At 37.4% G+C, this 15,129-nt stretch overlaps 1 long non-coding RNA gene and 1 pseudogene across 3 annotated transcripts; one reads left to right on the top strand and one right to left on the bottom strand.

Annotated features, from left to right (window-relative positions):
* Positions 1–464: 464 nt before the first annotated feature.
* On the top strand, positions 465–5,969 carry LOC107761223 (putative E3 ubiquitin-protein ligase RF298; annotated as a pseudogene). Its single transcript, XR_012704654.1, has 3 exons — positions 465–600; positions 1,372–3,538; positions 5,184–5,969. The product of XR_012704654.1 is annotated as a putative E3 ubiquitin-protein ligase RF298 (transcript).
* A 1,226-nt stretch (positions 5,970–7,195) lies between these two features.
* LOC107761225 (uncharacterized) lies at positions 7,196–10,176 on the bottom strand. Of its 2 annotated transcripts, none has more exons than XR_012704527.1 (5): positions 9,848–10,176; positions 8,934–9,022; positions 8,774–8,842; positions 7,800–8,701; positions 7,196–7,598 (listed from the first exon to the last, which is right to left on the bottom strand). It is a non-coding gene; the product is annotated as an uncharacterized LOC107761225 (long non-coding RNA). The 2 variants fall into 2 exon arrangements; XR_012704528.1 differs by having other exon boundaries at positions 8,580–8,701.
* Positions 10,177–15,129: the final 4,953 nt, after the last annotated feature.

Genomic DNA, 15,129 nt, shown 5'->3' with positions numbered 1-15,129 from the left:
TAATAGATAGCCTCTCTAAAATGGGGAGGTATGAAGATGCAGTTAATGCTTTCTTCCTTTTGCGGGAGCAAGGACTAACACCTGATTCTTATACTCTTTGTTCTTTGATTACAACTGTCTGTCTCTCTAAGCAATATGTTGAATTACCTCTGCTCATAACTGGCTTCGAGATTCAACCTGATTTAGTTGCATGTAACTCTTTTCTTAGCTATTTCTGCAAAGCTGGTTATCCTGCTGGTGCTATTGAGTTTTACAATGACATGATAGATAGAGGTTTCGTAGCAGATAAGTATACCTTTGCCGGATTACTGACTGGATTATGCAGCTCAGGTAGGATAAGAGAGGCAGTCAAGGTGTACTGTGGACTTGTTAGAAGTCACGTTGGGCTTGATTCTCATATAATTACTGTGATAATAAATGGGCTAATAAAATCTGGTAAATTTCACCAAGCTGTTAGCTTAATCAAGAAAGCTGCTTCAGAGAAATCCCAACTAGATGATGTTTCTTACACTATTGCCATTAGTGGACTACTTACTGGTGGTCAAGTTGGAGAAGCATATACCTTGTTTCGCCAAATGAAGGAGGTTGGCCTAGCACCAAGTAAGCAGACCTATAATCAGATTCTCTCAGGTTTCTGTAAAAGAAGTGATGTTTGCATGGTTAAAGAGATCCTACTTGAAATGCTTGATGCTAATACTGAAGTTGACCATTACAATCTGAGCTTGATGAAAAATCTCCTTTATAGATCCCACCGCCATTCTGCTTCACTCTTAACTCTATTAACTAACATTTCAAATTCCGGAATCCTTCCAAGGGAAGCATACAATGAAATGATCAATGAGCTGGTTCATCATGTAAACGTCAGAAGTGTGCATGCGGGCACGTTTAATAACCTTGATGTTTGCACATCCAGCTCATCTGGATGATGGGTTAATTTTGATTGCTGATTTGAATTGGGATTGATCGGAAGCTTAATGGGTGTGATTTAAGTTCATTCAGTATTGGAAGTTTTTTTCTGGGTAATTGTTCTTGATGTAAGTAACTTATTTAATTCATGTTGATTTTATTAATTTTTTGTGAAGTCATATGTATAGTTCTTGGATTGTGGAATTTGCTTGGATTATCAGATTTTAGACTTGAGCAATATATATGATCATGTTTGATATGGCTTGTTTAATGCATTTCAATTGGAAAAAAAGTTGTTTATTAGCTTGTTTTTTCTGATGTTCTGTAACAGTTTAAGAACTGGGTTTCAGTGTTTTTGTTATAGTTATGTGCATTGGTATGAGGTCAACACATTTGTGATTTTTTTAATAATTGTGAGTTAATTTCATGGGTTGATTCTGAGAAAGAAAGATTTTATTTTGGCAGCTAAGTTATGGCATCAATGGTTGCAAAGGCATGTGCTACAACGTCGGCTCAATATTCACCGGCTTTGACAGTCTTGGAAAAAGGGAGTAGGAATAAGAGGAAATTCAGGGCGGATCCACCTCTAGCCGATCCAAATAAACTAATTTCTTCTCCTCAGTTTGAGTGCACGAGTTTTGAATTTTCAGCGGACAAATTTGGAATGATCCCTTGTCATGAGTTTTCGAATGGCTGTGATATGTGTAGCTTGAAGCAAGACGGCTCAGAAAGCTTGAAACTAGACCTCGGATTGTCTTGCAGCGTAGGATCATCTGAAGTAGGTCCGAGCGAGCCTAGAGAGGAGGAAGTTGAAACAACTGAAGAGTTCCATGATGCTGATTGGAGTGATCTTACAGAGTCCGAGCTAGAAGAGCTTGTCTTGAGCAACTTGGATACAATTTTCAGGAGTGCAATTAAAAGAATAATGGCCTTTGGTTACAATGAAGAGATTGCCACAAAGGCTGTTTTAATAATTTGCTATGGTTGTAAGGACATTGTATCAAACATAGTGGAGAATACATTGGGTTTTCTTCGTAGCGGCCAAGAGATTGACTTGTGCAGGGAGCATTATTTTGAGGATTTGCAGCAGATGGAAAAGTATGTGTTGGCTGAATTGGTCTGTGTTCTGCGGGAAGTTAGGCCTTTCTTTAGCACTGGTGATGCAATGTGGTGCTTGTTAATATGTGACATGAATGTATCCCATGCTTGTGCGATGGAAAGTGATCCTTTGAGTAGTTTGGTTGCTGATGGGAATGAAAATAACTCTGCTTCTGTGCAGCCTTATTTGCAATCCGAGGCCAAAAGTTCCGAATCCAACAATAGAATTCCATGTAAGCCAAATCCTTCTGTTGCTTGTGCATGTTGTTCGTCTGAGACTTCCAATGTCGCTTCTGTAACTTGTGGCCACAGCTTTCAGTTGGAGGCGGCCGCTATGACAGGAGTTCATGATGTCAAACCCAAATCTTCATTTGCTCTGAGTGGAATTATCTCAGAGAAAGATTCTTCAAGTTCTCTGTTTGATACTGTTGATAAAACATTTACGGCAGTTGGAACACCCAATCCTCCAACCGTCGACGAGGAGTTTGTTGGTAGTCGAAAGTTGTCTGGGATCACCAAAAGAGAGTACATACTTAGGCAGAAGTCCCTACATCTTGAGAAACAATAGCGTACTTATGGTTCTAAAGGAGTCTCTAGGAAACTCAATGGTTTTGGTGGTTTAGTTTTAGATAATAAACTTAAGTCCATGGCAGATTCTACCGGCATGAATATAAAGAATGCTTCATCAAAGATCAATAAGACCAGTTTTGCTGTGACTCAAGATAATATACACCATAGTATCTCAACAAATAATGGATTTTCTTCTACATCAGTATTTGGATGCGATAATGTCAATGTTTCTGTTCCATTACCTAATGCAAATATCCCTTCTTCATTACCGCAAGTGAATACTTCACTTGCATTGCCCGCTGCTGATACTGAGCTCTCGCTCTCACCTACCAACTGCAGCATCACCCCGATGCCTCTTCGTTATAATGCTGAGGGCGCTGTTTGTTCTCTTAATATGATTCCAAATGAAAAATCTGTTGCTCAATGGGTTCCTCAAGACAAGAAAGATGAAATGATTTTAAAGTTAGTTCCAAGGGTTCGGGAATTGGAAGGTCAGCTCCAAGAGTGGACAGAATGGGCCAATCAAAAGGTTATGCAAGCCGCTCGTAGACTGAGTAAAGACAAAGCTGAGCTTAAGACACTTCGGCAAGAAAAAGAGGAAGTGGAGAGGCTTAAGAAAGAGAAGCAGAGTTTGGAAGAAAATACCATGAAAAAGCTGGCCGAGATGGAGAATGCCTTGTGTAAGGCTAGCGGACAAGTCGAACGAGCTAATGGTGCTGTTCGTAGGCTTGAAATTGAGAATGCTGTACTAAGGAGGGAAATGGAAGCTGCCAAATTGCGTGCAGCAGAGTCAGCTGCGAGCTGTCAGGAAATATCAAAGAGGGAAAAGAAGACGCTTATGAAGTTCCAGTCATGGGAGAAGCAGAAAGCTATATTTCAGGATGAACTTATAGCTGAAAGACGAAAGCTGGTGGAACTGCAACAACGGCTGGAGCAAGCTAGAGATGTTCAAAACCAGCTCGAGGTATGTTTACTAGGGGATTAAGATCATAAATGCTTCACAAGATGCTTCTTGCCAAAAAATGTTTAGGCTTTAGCTAAGTTAAAAAGGCTGTAATGTTTAGTTATGTACTAGGACCTTTAACCTTTAATTCTTAAAGAGGATTTTTTTTTTTTTTTTGCATAGCTTAGGTAGGAAGATGCTAATTAACAAGCTTTATGCTAGTAAATTTTGTTTAAGGTCATATACAATGCTCAATAAAGTCGGTGAATAAGTCGTATTGTGGTAGCTTGGCTCTCCTCAGTCGGGCATGTGCATGTCATTGGCAAACTGACATCTCTGTAGAAGCTACATGCAATCTGACTTCTGTGATGAGGATTTGGTGTTTTTTTCCTACTTGACAGATAAACCTAATCTCTCTCTCTCTCTCTCGCTCTCTCTCAGATGGGGATTTGGTACTTTTTTCCTACTTGACAGATAAACCTAATGATGAGAAATATAAATGAACCTCTTGTATGTGTTTGCTTAAAAATGACTCGACGTGGTTTTTGAACCTCTCTCTCTCTCTCTTCATTTTCTTTATTTTACTAACTTGTGTAATTTTAGAATCTGAAAACTGAACAAGGGAACTTTTGCCTGCTGGATTCTTTATCTGAGAGTAGCTTGACTCTCGTCTGTGCAGATTTCTATATGTATAAGCAAGAGTTGGGATCAAGAAGCATCTAACTAATGCAAGATCTTTTTCGCATCTTTTGGCTTTATTATGTTAGTAGGAGTGCATAGCATATTTGTGCAGTGCCATTTTCCTCACTTTGTAATAGGGTTTGAAGTGGGATAGCTTATTGTCTAAGTCGAATAGCTGTGCTGACAATGGGAATGAGGTATCTCCACCTCTCATAGTGTCTTGTTGCATTTTTATTCATGTGTTGAAATTTATATGCTTTGACATTGATGTCTGATATGGACATAATGTTTCGGAAGACATCTCATGTGATACCTTGATGTGATGAACTTTTAAAGGAATTTATCAAATGGATCTTGAGACGTAATGTAGATGAAATGGTACTACGCAGAGTTACAGTAATAGGTTATTTGCACTTGCCTCTTACATGCATCATTGCAGTTGGAGGACTCTTACAAGATTTTGCAGAAGCTTGAACGGATAAATTTTTTATTTCTTGCTTCACTAAAGACCACATTTTCCATTGTCTTAAACTCTTAACATGATCTTCGAGTTTGTTTCACTCTTGCCACCGTATTGGTAAAAGCAAATCAGTATCACAAAGAATTATTTTTTCCGGTGAAGCATGTTTTGAAAAGTTTGACAAGGGAGGGATAGCCTTGTGAAAAGGACCTTCTACCTCCAACCATGAGTTTAGGGGTTCGAGTGACCGAGGGAGTGAAGTGGGGAAGGGTCACTTTTTGGGAAGGGGGGTTTTGAGGTGGGTGGGGCTATCAAAGAAACTTTTTGTCTCTGATCAGAACCATGTAGCTCTTGCACTTGGTGTGTTTGCTTTTTGAAATATGAATTTGCTAACGGCAAACAGTAAAGGGAAGTGGTTGGCTTTGCAGGTCTTTCGTAGATCTTTATTCTTTCAACTGATGTTCTTATACTAATGTGATTTCTCCAGATGAGCTATGCTCTTACCGACAAGCCAATGTCTTGCAGGGTAGATGGAAGCAGGAAGAAAAGGCCAATGAAGACTTACTTAGGCAGGCTAGTTCAGTAAGGAAAGAGAGAGAACAGATAGAAACTTCAGCCAAATCCAAGGAGGATATGACCAAATTAAAAGCTGAAAGTAGTTTACAGAAGTTTAAAGATGATATTGAAAAGCTAGAAAAGGAAATATCCCAGCTCAGACTGAAGACCGATTCTTCAAAGATAGCAGCTCTTAAAAGAGGCATAGATGGAAGCTATGCTAGCAAACTGGCAGACTTGAGAAATGCTTCATTACAAAAGGACACTCAAATGCCTTATATCTCCTCAATGGTGACAGATCTTGAGGAATACTCTCGGGATGGAGGGGTGAAACGAGAACGTGAGTGTGTGATGTGCTTGTCGGAGGAGATGTCTGTGGTTTTTCTACCATGTGCTCATCAGGTGTTATGCACGACATGCAATGAGCTCCATGAGAAGCAGGGAATGAAAGAATGTCCTTCTTGTAGGAGCCTGATCCAGCAGCGGATTTCTGTGCGTTATGCTCGTACTTAAACGTCACTTCAGGGAATGAGTTAAAGCTATCAAAATAATGATTCAGGAAACTTCATAATGAATAATGCATTTGTGTGGCCCCTTTCGGAAGTCTGGACAATATGTGACTGTTTTCAAGAATGAAAAAGTAACATAAAAAAGAAAAGCAAAAAACAAAAAGAGAAAAGAGTGTTTAAGTGTGGCCTTTGTAAATCATCTATTCCCTTTCAAATAAAACTTGAGTTTTTCTCCTTGTTTTCTTTAGTCTGTGTTTCTTTATCGACCATATTGTTTTAAGTGAACTTGGACAATATTTGTGCTCACTGTGCTCTGATCTTCTGTGATTTTGTGCATTAGAGTGAGGATCTCTCATCTGCAGCTTATGAATGCACTCTTTATACATTATGTGACACATTGTATAAAATGATTTTCTTGGCCTGTGAAAACCACCTAAGACGCAAGGCCTTGGGATGTAGAGTTACCTATGCTAGTGATAGATAGCAGGTATTCAGTAAAATTGTTGCAGTACGCACAAAATGGCAAGGACGTCAGTGTTACACCCGAAAACAAAAGAGAAAAAAAGAAAAGAAAGAACATCTGACACCAGGCTACAGGAGTGCTAATACCACTGAAAATGCTCGTCTTCCCTTTCACCCTTGTGACTAAAATGATCAAAGTTGTTACAGATTTAACGAGAACCGAAACTATTAATCATGTTCTATTTGTGTCAAGCTCAAGCTCAATCTCTTCAAATAGCACCTTAAGGAAAATCTAATGAGCAATTAGTTTTGTTTCATGATAGATGCAATCGTTGTGCCTTGAAATAATTATTTTTCACTTTGTTTCTCAGGAGTCAAATAATTATTTTTCACTTTGTTGTCAAACCAAGCGATAAATTTCCTGCAGCATATAAATGACTCTTTTGTTTTAAATAGCAAGTGGATTTTCATTAAATTGTACATATTATGGAATCATCAGATACAATGGCTCCTCAAATGATAGGCTATTCACTACACACTTTCAGCGAGAATTTACTCAAGAATACATATCAAAAAAAGAATTTAGTATTATGTTAGATTATATTGTGGAAATTCATCTTTGTAGTTTGTGTCATTTTCCCTGCCCGAGAAGGGGATCAAAAAAAGGTAGCTTACTTTTCCTGAACAGATAACGACTTATGTAGAGGTCGACTTTCCCTAGAATGCCTTGTTGGTCTAAGAGCCCCTCTTTGACTAGTAAGGATGCAGGAAGCAAAAAACTTGAGCGAAGGATGTTTTCTTCTCCTATCCAAAGGCCAAGGGAGAGGCTACGTCCCTTTCCTTCGGTACTTCTTTTGGTTTTCCAAGGATTATGTTTGAAGCATTATAAAACTGGTTAAATTTTCTTGTATTAACTAATTAAGCCAATAAACCAACTTGACACCAAGAAATAAGCATTTAATAAAGCAAAAAACGACAAGGTTCCTAGGGCTTGATGCGAAAAGCACAATCCACGACAAAAATGTAGCAAACATAAATTGATTTAGTACTATACTGATCAAATTGCAACTGCAATAACTTATTTCAGTATTCAATATAACTAATGCTGATATTAATCTAGATCACAAAGTTGAGATTCAAAGAACATGTCGTTTCTCGTTGGGATTAGAGTGCGTTTCATGCTTTGAAGCACACATTTTTATCAACTGCATGGCTTCACCTGTGAAGTGGTAATCCCAAATTCCGTATTGCTCTTGCTTTAAGCGATGAAGCGATGACTTTTAATAACAATGCTAGAGAGATTGGCCTAGCAGGACGTGTTTTATATCTGGTACAATCTCTGTTGAATAAGTCAGTACCTCCATATACCAGCTTTCATGGGGAGGAACACCGCCATCTTCGGAAGAGTGTATTGCTGCAAAGTTGAAGAACCAGATACACAATCCATCAGAAAAATGGTTAATGAATAGAACTAATAATTATTAGGCAACAGAGCACATATATAAATGGAACTTGGATGACATTAATCATGTTCCACTAGAAGGCATGACCAGCTCAGACTGACATGACAATAACAGAGACCACCAAAAAAAAAAAGGAAGCTCATAACAAGTACCAATAAATTTCTTCTCCTGTCAAGCTGAACCACATCCCTTAGCTCGGCGACAGATCCGCTTAGAGGGGTATGGGTTCACGTGAACCCATGCACCCCTCCCTGGTCCATGTATAGCACTGGTTTTCTGCCAAATCTACTTAAATTTCTATACAGCCACCCATGCTCAGGAGAGCACCTTGGTCTACTGGTGGCCGCGTCCACTCCCCCCCCCCGGGGTGCCAATGGGTCGTGACCTATCGTTCAGTTGATTTCCCATTTTTCTGTTTGTTTTTTCTTTTCTATTTTTTTTTGGCCTTCCTTCTTTTCTTTTTTTATTTTATTTTATTTTGCTAATGATGACGAGGCGTAATTGTTGTTGTTCTTTCTTTTCTTTTTTGGTTCATTCTTGGATTTTCAAAATTCTAAAAAAATAAAATATTCATCTCTCCTCTAGCAGTGCACCCATCCTCCTGAAGTCCTGCATATGCATCTGCTTTAGCTACAGAAATTTCCAACACTGCAGCAAATAGCAGGTATTTATGTTAAATTTTGCTTGTAATAGGTAAATCATGGAAAAGCTCAGTTGGCCTAACAATATCGGTGGCTGAAATGTTCAGAGTTTGCTATCAAATAACCATAATTTTCTGTATTCCTTAAGTCAATCAAAGGCTTCTCCACTGAGGATCTAGATCAGGCTCCACCCAGTGATAATCACACAAAAGAAAGCAACTTGATATGTTGACGGTCCAAGCTTTATAGAAACATAACAGACAAAAGCATTCAGTTAGGTAAATTTGGTACCTCGTCAGAGCAGCAAGAATAATCGGACTGAGTAACAGGCTACATGAAATCTTCTTCAATACCATTTGACAAATAACACAAGCAAGGTATTATAGTATCACTCAGCAATTAGCAAGACCAACCTGCACGAGAGAGTGAATTAATCAAAATCCTTGAAAATCAATCATGTTATATGGAGGTAACACTATACATACCATATTTTGTGGATTCCTGTTCCTGTATTATCACTTCCAGCAACTCTTCCATGGTTCGATATCCTCCTCCTACACTCAGTAAAGGAAAAACGACATTGCTACGCCACCACCTGAGAGCATATATAGCTCAAAAAGATAGTTTATTCTTTCGGGCACTTACCAGGAAGACAAAAGAAGCATCCGCCTAGTGACCTAATCCAGCTTTACACTCGCAGTCATATCTCTGGTGCTTTCATCAGATACCTGTCACTACAAATTATGTCAACGGTAAATATTACAGTTGAAATCACTTCACAGAAAGTCAGACGGACTCCTAACAAGAAAGAATTTCCAAAATGAAGCTTATTTGATCTATGAAGTTTAAAATTTTCTACATATTGATCTTTTTCAATGTGGTAATGACACAATATACAGCCCAAACAGAATGCTGTAGTGGAGATTAATTCTAGGTCCCTTTTGCAGTTTTTCAATACTTCTACTGCAAATGTGAAGTTCTAAGCTCATATATGATCTTATCCCTTGTATCAACACCTATGATTAAAACACTCGCTCACAAAAAATCTATCAACAGACAAATCAACAGGATCAGTGAGACAACATAGTGCAGTGTCGTGAGTTCAAACTTCCAAGAGTCTATATTCAAAAAAAATTTGGCTTATAAGCTCCTTTTAAAGCCTTCTTTATTTATGGATCTCTATAACAACCAAAGTATACGCTCTATATCGCACATCAAAAAGGGGATACCTAGCTCGTAGGAGTTCAGCAACCTATTTCATCTTAGATCAATAAGAATAGAAAAGCCAAATTAATGTTCAAAAGTAGAAGAAAAATCTCCAAAACTTGAGATTAATTATATATTTGTAAGAAAAATATTTTACTCACACAGAACACAATCCCCCGGAAACCCCCTCTCCTCCCCACTTCATTTCAAATCCTATAAACAGTGACCACTCCTTTAGAACCAAATTGAGTGACCCAGAAAAGGGGAGGGGAGGAGGAAAAAAAACTGTAAAGAAAACGCTAAAACTAGCAACCCAACATAACAGTAGTCCATTTGAACAGTTTAGGAAGTACCTATACGGAATCCTCATTCTCAGATCACTCATCATCTTAGATATTCCGAGAGAGTAAGCTCTGATTCTTGATGAACTAAAGTAGATCACTTTGCTATAGATAGAACCAAATCAAGTCATCTCAACCGACTGCAACAGCCAACTCCTAAGTTTCATTGTATGCTTCCCCTGGATAATAAGTATTCCATCAGATGCAGGATAGGCTGGAAGCAGAAAGAGTTGAAATGTAAAAAGCCGCAGGACGGGAAGCTGAGAGGAAGCAAAAAAAAAAACCTACAGCTGTCGCGGACAAGAGCGAATCTGAGGAAGGATTGCGTATAAAAGAATTTAATCAAGGAACTTATCAAATTAATCAAACAATTAATAATAACTATTATAAAAGAATGTCATATATTTTTATATCAAATAATATTCAAAAAAATATGTTCAAATCTTCAAATATGAGATTGGATCTAGGGCATATCTACTATATCCCTGTCATCTGAGTCATTGATGAATGCTTCTCCGAGCTTGCAATGTTTCAAAGGAAGTGACTAAACAGTCTGTGAAACCCATACCTGATTGACAGAAATATTCAGTAGGTATATCTCACCGTATAATCTATATTTTTTTCATGTTAAAATCATCTCCTTGCCATTCCATCTTTTGGAGCAGATAGTCATGGTTCAATATTTAATTCTTCTAGGACATTATTTTACTTATTGTGCAGGCCATCTCTCTATGGCGCAATCTGGATTTGCTTTGCTGATTCATTTAAATCCTATTTGTGGAACAGTGGTAAAACTCTCTACCGCTGAATCTGTAGTGAAGTCCACATGTAAAATATTTTTATCTTGCCTACTCTGGTCCTTCTGAGGCTTTTGATTTTGATATTGTTTATTATTGAGGCTGGTGTTGGTAGTTATAATGGTTCTTGTAAGTGTTCGATGAGTAATATATATTGGATGATGAATCAATTGTAAATAACATGAAAGCACTTGAGAATGATATCTACATTTGACTGGATTATTTTGAACCATAATAAATATTAAGCTTCTTATTCCTGAATGCCCCATGTCCTATGAAAGTAATTGGTTTCTATGTCTGTCCATTTTCAAAGCATGCTCAAAAATGCAAATTATGTTCAAAAGATACTTGAATCTCATTTTAAGGTTATAATTGATAACTTAACGACCTCTACAGAAGTTGCAGTTGCGGTAAAATACTCATCATCTGGTATCTTACAGATGAATGCATCTCACAAATTTATCCAAAGCTCTCATTTGTTAATAATAACTGCAGGTGGTTTTTGTGGGCGTTGGATATCACCGAGTTTATTTGAGCAGATTATACTCTCTAATGTGAATCATTCACATGAGCTACGTGTTTGATGGCTGGTCCAACATAATGAAAAAACTGGATGGATAGGTGAAGACAGTGACCATGTTGCTAAATACTCTTAAAATCACATTGTTGTATGTGGACAAGAATTCTGTCCTGATAATGAATAGTTATGACTTTTAAATGCACTATCTCCCTTTAGCCTGTAATACTTTGCTTTATAAAGCATCCTAGCGAAACCTTATAAGTGTACGAAAACATATTCCTTGACATGTTTCTTCTCTAATAATTAGTGAAAACAGCATTAACCTACATATATTTCTCTGCCCTAGGATATATTTAAGTAGTATATAGCTCTATTTCTGCTTATCTATAAAATCTCAACTAGCATCTACATATTAGCTCAAAGGAATTCATTCCTTTACTTCATATGTATAACTAGCATGGCGGATTTAAATGCAAAAGTGAGTGACATCCGAAAATAGTATTAACAAAAATACTAGATAGTCGTTGGGCCCGGGCATAGCCCGGGCATTACCCTCACTAGTATAATTAGATATACATATTTATATTGAATTAACAAACACACTCATTCTATATAAAATACGATTTCTATACCTATTTTTTTATATATATAAAATCAAATATAACAGTCTTATACGATACATATAATGTGTATTACATAAAAGCAACGCTACAAATGCCTATTTTAATAAACATCCATTGCATCTCAAAATAATAAATACATAAGAACATTAAATATACCATTATTATACTACAAATATGATAAGACATACATATCTAAATACACAAATTCACATATTATATTATTTATATGCCTTCAATATTTATGGTTGAATACTTGAATAATATATAACACAATAATATATTATATACAACAAATAAATAAGATACTAAAAAGTAAAAAAAAAAAAATAGATTCCCTATTAGAACGAGATTCATAAAATGACAGAAAATTGCTATACAAGGTATAAACTGGTTGAGATATTTTAGGGCGAGATTTTCCATAAATTAGGGAACGTAAATAGTCCTCACTACTTCTCACCGTTATAGTTGTAACTCACACACCTCCATAACCTCCCTATGATTTTCCTCACATGTTCTCAATAGTTAATACCATGTTCATGATATCCCTTTGTATTACCTCAATATCATCCTATAAATAGAGGGTTTAGTCATCACATTGTACACACTTGAAAAACACTTGAAGAAATAAGAATCTCTCCTCTTTTTCTCCCTATATTCTTGTATATTTTCTTGTTTCATATTTCTACTTTAAGCTAAGTTTCTTAATACGTTATCAACACGAATTACTCATTTCATGATCTTTTCTATCAAGAATATGTAGTGACTAGGTGCTACTTAACTTTCACGACTTCAGCCACATTATTTCAGCAGTAAGGTAACTTCTTTCAAATTTTTCTTTCATAATGATAAGAGTTTATACATTGATACAGGTACACAAATATTTAGTTTTATATTCTTTACTCTGAAGACATTAGATCTATGAAGTTTCTTTTGGTAGAGATTTACTCCTAAATATCTACAAGGAACATAATTGTTGCCTAAACTAAAAGCAAAGTGAAAGTCTTAGAAGCTGTAAGTTTTGGTTTAATAGTTTTGTCACGACCCAATTTTTATTATAGGTTGTGATGGCGCCTAACACCGTTGTTAGGCAAGCCAACACCGATCAATAGTAGTTTCTCATTTAAATAAATTATTAATTAATAACAATTTCCTTATTTGTTAAAAAAGATTTAGAAATTTGCAAGTGAAACATAAATAAACAGAAGCAATAAGTACTAATCAGAATCAGGTAAGCAAACCCAAAATCATAGTCTACTAGTGAGTGTGCCAAGATCTGGTGTCACAAGTGTGTGAGCAATCTAGTAGAATATACAAAAGAATGTTGCTAGCCTACTGTCTGAAAGAAGATAGACACAAAAGTAAAACATAAGGAAGACTCCAACTGCTGCAGATCGGCTCAGAAGGCAGTTCACCGTGAAGTCTCGAAGTGGGGATCAACTACGCGCGCCGGACGGGTAGCTAGATGCACCTGTCTCAGATCCTGTACAATTAAGTACAAAAGTGTAGTATGAGTACATAAGCAATATGTACCCAGTAAGTATCCAGTCTAACCTCGAAGAAGTAGTGACGAGGGGTCAACTTGACACTTACTAGGGATAACAACAATATAATTAAAGTGTTATGTTAAGCATGGATATCATGAATAATACTGATAGTTCAATAACAAGGAGTGATAAGTTCTTCTTTCAGTAATAAAATTTCAATTTCAGTCATATCATTTAACAACTTGCATTTCAAGGCATTTAAGCAGTATAAATTATGGAGAGTTTCAAATAATTAACATGTGCAATTATGCCGAGGTCGTACAGCCCGGTCCAACATAATATTAAATTATGCACTACCGGAGGGTCGAACAATGCAAACCATAGATGCATCTATTTACTACCGAGGCGCTCGGTCCGATCCACAAATAACAGTTATTTTCAAGAAAATACAAGTTTCTCATTTACTGTCAAGTATCTCATACAAACCTTCAAGTAAGTGAATTTAATCTTATATAATTCTTTTTATAAATTTCTAACATGGCTTAAGTGATTATATTAGCAAGCAAGAACGCAAACATTCCAATTATAGCATGATACGGATCTTAAACCGCCGGACAATAGCATACTAGTAGCTACATAAGGACTCTCGTCACCTCATACGTACATAGCCCCCCAAAATAGGTACGAACATTTATTAATTCAACTATGGGTTAATTCCCTCTTATAAGGTTAGAAAGGAGACTTACCTCATTTCAAAGCCTACTTTCCAATTCAAGAATGCGCTCAAACCTCCAAATTCAATGCAAAACGACTCGAAACTAATCAATTTATGCTCAAACGTTCATATTTCCACTATTAAAGTGATTACCCAACCCAAATTGCAAGATTCCTAAAATTCACCCCCGCGCCCACATGCTCGGATTCCAGACATATTCGAAGAAAGTCGTTACCCATAAACTTAGGAACATAATATATGATTTTTACTAAGTTTCATAACAAATTTCGTGGTCAAATCTCGTTTTTATCAAAAACCTAGGTTTTCCTCTAAACCCTTGATTTTCACTAATTTTTACATGTTAATCTACCCATAATCTAGGCATTTAACTTATATTTGGTAGGAATTACTTATATCCAAAAGCTAGGTCGAAATCCCTTATTTGAGAGCTCCCCAATCACCCAAGTGTGTAAAGAATGGGAGAAAAATGTCTAACTTCCACATTAAATGAAGTGCACTGCCCCAGTGATTTTCGCACCTGCGGTACGTTGGCCGCATCTGCGAATGAGGGTCCACTTCTACAAAATTGGCTGGCCGGCTGGGGTCGTTTATGCGGACGGGCTCCGGCTACTACGATCCCGCTTCTGCGAAAAATGCGACGCATTTGCAGAACCTGGGCTGCCTTCCTTGGGCCGCATCTGCGAGGCTTGGCCCGCACCTGCGGTTGACCAACCGCAGGTGCGGTTGTGACAGCAGCTGGAGCTTTCAGCTCTTGCTCTAAACTTTCAACTTGGTCCGGGACTTGTCTGATTGACGCTCGGGGCCCGCCCGAATGTACCAACAAGTTCAAAATCATAATACGGACTTGCTCGAACTCTCGGAACGCCCGAAACAAAATTAAAACTAAGAATCACACCCTAAAACGAATTGAATCAAACTTAAGAACTTCAAGTTCTTTAATTTACTTCCGATGCGCCGAACTTCCAATTTACGGAACTATTCCCGACCTTGGAATGTCGTTTGGACCTCGATATCACCGAATTCCGCTCCAAACCAAATTTAAAGAACTTTCAAAACCTTCAAGAACATACTTTCACTATTAGGCGCCAAACGCTCCCGAGTCATCGAAAACCCGATCTGACCATACTCCCAAGT

This window comes from Nicotiana tabacum, chromosome 21 (genome assembly GCF_000715075.1).
Source record: "Nicotiana tabacum cultivar K326 chromosome 21, ASM71507v2, whole genome shotgun sequence".
Classification (NCBI taxonomy): Eukaryota; Viridiplantae; Streptophyta; class Magnoliopsida; order Solanales; family Solanaceae; genus Nicotiana; species Nicotiana tabacum.
This window is presented reverse-complemented; position numbering and strand designations above follow the sequence as displayed.